Source organism: Pinus tabuliformis, chromosome 4_2 (assembly GCF_031772625.1).
Source record: "Pinus tabuliformis cultivar Carrire ecotype Pingquan chromosome 4_2, CPIR1, whole genome shotgun sequence".
Classification (NCBI taxonomy): domain Eukaryota; kingdom Viridiplantae; phylum Streptophyta; class Pinopsida; order Pinales; family Pinaceae; genus Pinus; species Pinus tabuliformis.
Window position 1 is genome coordinate 721,452,093 of NC_142304.1, and position 6,913 is coordinate 721,459,005.

A 6,913-nucleotide genomic window follows, 5' to 3' on the forward strand; every position below is an offset into this window, starting at 1 on the left:
ATGGCAATGGCTCAGACGGTCCTGGTTGGACATGTGCGGGGGCGTACCTTCTCGGCGGGTAGATTGACGCAATGGGTCAAAGAAATATGGGGTGCCCTCTTCACAGAACTGCCAGAGGTACATGTACTCCCAAGGGGATGGTTCTCACTCCACTTTGCGAACGAGGGCCACACGGATACAGCACTTGCACAGTACTGGCATATAGAAATGGCACCTGTGCTATTGAAGCGGTGGAGTCCCCTTTTCGATCCTGAGCGCGAACAGATAGGAGCAGGGCCACTGTGGGTGTGCCTGCCAGCCCTGTCGTTACAATATTGGAGTGAGGAAGCACTAATAAGAATCGGGAACGCATTGGGCACGTATTTGGACCATGATCGTTCGTATGTGGAAACAAAGAAAAGAACCCTAGCGAGGGTTCTGGTGCACCTGGACACGCGGGATGGCTTGGAAGAAAAAATCACACTGAAATGGGGAAAATACAGCAGAACACAGATACTTGATTACGAAGGCGTCCCTTTCCGCTGTAATCGATGTCACCAAGTGGGACACCTCTTCAAGGACTGTCCATTGAACAAAAGTCCGGAAGGTTCTCCAAAAATCTCACCCTCAGCTTCCAGAGGTGTCTCCCCAATAATCCCCCGTCCTCCCCAAGGCAGAGCGGCTCCCCAAGGCTCCCCAGAGAAAGCAGATATGCACAAGACAGCCTCACCCTCGCCGCCACTAACAAGGGCTCGGGCAGCAGCAGCGGCAGCGCAGGCTTCGGGTACTTCACTTATCCCTCCCTCTATCTCTTTAGATCTCTCATCTGTATGTGTGAATTCAATTGCATGTTCCATGGCGCAATGCACTATCCCTCCGCCCCCACTGATCCCATCTGCTGCACCGCCCTCATTGTCTCTCACATCTTCGCCTTCCACGAATTCATCATCCAGAACGACACCCTCCCACCCATACTCCCTTCGCCCTCGGTCTTCTCATTTGGAGGTCCCTGATACACATATCGGGTTGGGTATTGTCCCTCTGGGTCCTGGGTCCCTATCTACCCGGGGCCGTAAATCCAATCTCAACAAAGCCATTAGGCGTGCAGGAGCGGAGGTCGCATCTGGGCGCCAATCCACCATTGACGGGGTCCTTAGAGCATCAAAACCCCCGAAGAATGGTCCCCCATGAAGTGCCTCTCCTTTAATTGCCGGGGCCTGGCTAGTTCCCCTAAGAAACTAGCGCTCAAACGACTTTTTGAGGTCGAATTACCTGATATCATTCTACTACAAGAAACTCTTGGCCCTGCTGAGTCCATAACTCACTCCCTAAACTCCCTGTCGGCGAGATGGAAGTTCCTGGCCACAGATGCTATCGGCAGATCGGGGGGACTGGCGATAGGGTATAATCCCAAATCTATCAGGTTGGACTCCTCATGGGGAGGCCAAGGCTTCATGGGTGTGGACATCTTCTCTATGGACCTTGGCCTTACCCTTCGCATTGTCAACGTATATGGTCCTTGTCAACAGCGGGAAAGCTTTTGGAGACAACTCCTCAATCGTAATCTGTTGACTCTTGATTGCATCATTTTGGGAGAAGATATGAATTTTTCACTGGGGTTCAGGGAGTCATGGGGCTCAATGGCCCAAGTGGATACCATCACAGATTTCATGAGGAGCATCTTGGAGCAACATGACTTCATTGACATTCCCATGCAGAAACCCCTTCCCACGTGGAGAAACAGAAGGGTGGGGGCAGCAGCACTGGCTCGCAGGCTGGATCGATTCCTGCTGAAAGGCCCCCTGACCCAACAGTTACATTTCTACAAACAATGGGTGGGAAATGGTGGTATATCTGATCATTCCCCTATCTTAGTGGAAATTCTGGGCCCTCATCTGAAGCCAAAAGCCCCGTTTAAGTTTAATCACCTGTGGCTTCTGGATCAAAGCTTCCTTAAATTGGTCACAGATTTTTGGAAAGCACATCCCATTGACAGAGAATCATCTATGGCTAGGGGATTCGTTAAAAATCTCACTGAACTAAAACACATTGTGATCAACTGGGCTAAAGATAAGAAGACAAGAGAAGATGTGCAGCTCTCTACAGCGGAAGAAGAATTGAAAGCTCTTCTGGATGAGCGAAATCTGGGATTCATTTCGCATGAAGACAAGGCCCGCCTGGTGGAACTGGAAAACCAGAAGAACAATATTCTCAAGAATAGGGAGGAATCGCTCAGACTGTGCAGCAGGGCAACTTGGCTTAAAGCTGGGGATGAAAACACGAGATTTTTCCACAATTTTGAAAAAGGAAGGAAAGTGGTAAATACCATTTGGAACCTTCCTCTTCCTAAAGGTGGACTGGCGGATTCCTTTAACAAGCTCTCTCAGCTCGGCACTGCACACTTCAGAGGAATATACAAGAGCCCAGCAGGCACAAATCTGGCAGAAATCATCAATGTGGCCTCACACTTCCCCAGAATTGTAGATGATGAGGACTCTGAAGGTCTATCAGTCCCCGTCACTATGGAAGAACTGGAAAGCACACTCAAGTGGTTTCAAAAGGAAAAGAGCCCTGGGCTGGATGGCTGGACCATAGAGTTCTATATTGCCTTTTTTGAACTCATAGGAGGAGACATCCTAAAAGTGGCGAGGAAAGCAGAACTTCGGGCCGTCTCTATAATGCTATAAACTCCACCTTCATTGCCCTCATCCCTAAATCAGACTCCCCTTCCTCCTTTGACGACTTCCGTCCCATCTCCCTGTGCAATGTACTCTATAAAATCATCTCTAAGATCATTGCCAATAGGATCAAGCCCATCCTGTCAAAGCACATCGCCCCCAGCAATTTGCTTTCCTGGAAGATAGGTAGATCCACGAAGCCATTGGCTCCACCCAAGAAGCAATTCATTCCATTTGGACCAAACACCTCAAGTGTATTCTGCTGAAGATTGACCTATCTAAGGCATTTGACTGAGTCAGTTGGCTCTTTATTAAGATGATCCTTATTCATTTGTGTTTCCCCCTTCCTCTCATCAATTGGATCATGGCTTGCATTACATCTCCCACCTTCAGTATCTTGATCAATGGATCTGCCTCACACTTCTTTCACTCCGAAAGAGGGCTGCGACAGGGCTGTCCACTATCACCCCTCCTTTTCCTCTTGGTTATGGAAGCTTTAAGTCGGCTAATCATCTCTGCAAAAAGGGAAGGGTCTATCAGAGGCCTAAAGATTACTGATGAATGCTACCTCACTCACCTACTGTTTGTAGATGATGTCCTAATCTTATTGGATGGTAGCATACAGGACACAACTACTTTCAACCGCATATTAGGTATCTTCTCACATGCTACGGGTATGGAAGTCAATCGGATGAAATCTACCATCACTCTGGTTGGTACTTCAGCTAACGAAACCTTTATTGCAAGGCAGGCTTTCCCATACACTACTCAACCTTTGGACAGGGGGCTAAAATATCTTGGATATTGGTTAAAGCCGACAAGCCAAAAGATTGCAGACTGGGTTTGGCTTGTAGCAAAAGTGGAAAAAAGGTTATCTTGTTGGAGCCACAGATATCTCTCCAGGGCTGGGAGGTTAACCCTGATCAAATCTATACTAGAAGCAACGCCGGTATTCTGGATGGCACTCGCTTGGATCCCTCAGAACGTACTGGAAAAACTACAACAATTATGTAACAGATATTTATGGGCAGGAAATCAAGACAAACGTATCTTTGCCTGGATCGGTTGGAACAAGATAGCTTTACCAAAGAAATGGGGCGGCTGGGGGTTAAAGGAGCTCCCCACTTTTGCTAAAGCCCTGGCAGCGAAAATGGGCTGGGCACTGCTGACGACACAAAGTTTATGGACCAGTCTTACCTACCATAAATATATATGGCCTCTCAGCACGATGGATTGGGTTAAACTTCCATCATGGAACATAACAGGCATATCCTCCATCTAGAAGGCCCTATTACACTCTCTGTCTCTAATTAGAGACAACCTGGTATGGCGTATCAGAGATGGAAACAGAGCTCGGATCGGACTCGACCCTTGGACTGGCAGTGGCGGGAGGCATTTACTCCCACGAGATCTGGTGGATTACCTCTCTGCACAAGATATAAAAGTGATCGCGCAGATCGCGGATCAAGATCACACTGATATATTCCACCAGGCATGGAAATCTGCTCATCAACTAAACCTTCCCAGAAGATGGCACCCAGCTTGGCGGGAATACAGAGAGGCCCTGATTGAATCACATATCAGAATCATAGAGGGGCCGGATGAGCTCATTTGGAACCAGGCTGAAAGTGGATATTACACACCCAAGGCAGGCTACAACCAGCTAATCATTCAAAAGAAACCTGAAGCCCTAGCTAGCTGGTGGCAGAGTATATGGAAACACTCTGCTTCGCCACGCTCCAAGCTCTTCACCTGGTGCATCTTGAGAAATAAAATACCCACAGGAGAACATCTAATGCACAGGGCACAGTATGGACCTACCTGGTGCGTATTATGCAAAGATGCCTCAGAATCAACAGAGCATATATTCATGAGATGTTGTACCACTCAGAACTTATGGAAAAATCTTAAGAATTTCACAAATTACACTGGAGAATGGAATGGAACAGACCTCATTAGTGCCTGGACCGAATGGGAAAGGAGACATAAAGGTTCGAAGAATATCAATCTGCCTATTATTGTTAACTGGTCCATATGGAAATCAAGGAATCGTTTAATCTTTGAGGACAAGCCGATACATTGGCCACTGATTGAGGCAGGTATCATCACTACTTTAAGAGAGCTTCCGGACCCGCCCCCTCCAAAAACTCGACATCCAACTCCTCCCCCTCACATCGATCAAGGCACACCTTGGGCCTTCTTCAATGGAGCTGCAAACATGCAGAGCTGTGGGGGCGGCATCATCATCCATATATCAGAGCATCATCTATTCAAAATAAAGGCGGGACTGGGTGCTGGAACCAACAATTATGCTGAACTTATCACACTGCGCCACTTACTTCATTTTGCATTGAGTCACCACTGCACTAGTATCAACATTTTCGGGGATTCTCAGATCATCATAAATTGGTTCAATGGCATATCCACCTGTCACATACACACACTCAGCATTATATTGAATGAAGTTCTCGAACTCAAAGCGGCATTTAACAATATCACTGTTTCTCACATCTACAGGGAATATAACAAAGGCGCTGATAAATTATCCAAGGAGGCCGCGCTGATGGACAAAGGCATCTGGGAGATCACTGAGGTCCAAGATCAACAGGAACAAAAATTTTATCACCGTCCATACATAGACCCGGGTTATCCAACAGCGGGTCATCTAACAGTTTAAATGAACTTGCATGTATATGACAGCAGTATATATTTTGACAAACTTTTATTTTTGTTTTCAGTTAGATAGATGCCGGAAAGGCACACTGTAATCTGCTCAAACAGAATACCCTGCGTGGTAAATCTGTACAGCAACTCATACCGATCTTTTTGCAAAAAGCACAGATGTACAAAATGACTACGGCATATGCTTCAATGCATCTACACATGTAATTTTTCATATTAATGAAAATTACGGATTTTTCCAGTGGAAAAAAGTAGCAACCCATGGGCCATAAGTATCACTCCTTTGTACTTGAATCCATTTCCATTCAGAGAAAGGGAGAGAAAAAAAACCTCACCTTCCAGTGGGGTTTTCTCCCAAAATGGTTTTCGAGATCATATCATGTGTTATTATGGTTGTGAGTGATTGTATTTCCATCTATTCTCTTTTTTTCCATATTTTATATATTGCATTCATGAAAACAACAACTCAATAAATCTAGAAGTCTAAGAAAAAAACCCCCATATTGTAGATTTTGGCTTTTAAGTATAATAATTATTAGATCTATTGTGACAAACTGTCTAGTGGAATATCCATGACAGTTTAGGATCAATAAAATACAAGTCACACACAAGTTTTATGCACACTTATGAGCTTTCTCCAAACCATTGATTGTTTTTTATTCTTGTATCTTTCTATTTATCAAATATTTAATGGGTAGCTATGGGTTTTGTATCTAGGAAACCAATGATTAACCATGTTTATTCTAGGAGGAAGGTGTGATCATCCACATTTTTACTAGGAATAAGATCAACATTGATGTACTTTATACAATAAAATATTTTGCAAGCAAATTCACCATGGTTCTAGTGTATTTTAGCCTCATAACATCTCATATCATATTCACTTGGTCTATGATGGTGAATACAAATATAATAGGGAGGCTAATGCGTCTTTATTTGGAGGCCATTCTAGCATGATTAAAGCAGTATACCATCTGCAAAAACATTTGTTCTAGTTATAAATATAATTCTAGTTTGAATATTTTATTAGGCATTTCCCTCTTTGCAGCGAAGTTAAACCAAAAAATCACAAACATGGTTTATACTAACCATTTTTAATGCCTTATTAAGGCTAAAATTTTCCATTTTAGGATATTATTAGTTCCCTACCAATGATATTTCAGAAACACAATTGTATTTTCATGCTATTTTGTTGTTTCTTAAAAATGACAATTTTTAAATTCCATGCCCCAAGACCACTTCAATGTGGCAAGTAGTCAAGTTCTTTTTCCCATGCCTGATCCAGGTTTGGGTGTGAAGAAGGTCCCTGCCAAGACCTTTTACTTTTGTGATGTGTTAAAATTGCTTTTAAAGGAACATTAACGAATACATCTGTATGCGGAAAAGAATATGAACATAACAATCATCAGCACATGAAAACATAAGTCGTTGATAACGGAGTTCGTCTAGGAGGGACTACGTCTCCGGGTCCCGGTGTCAAGATGGTGTAGGATGCTGCATTATGTGTTGTCAATAAAGATGATGTACAAAGAGATGATGTCTCGATCATACAAGGAAGAATTCCCTCACGCAGG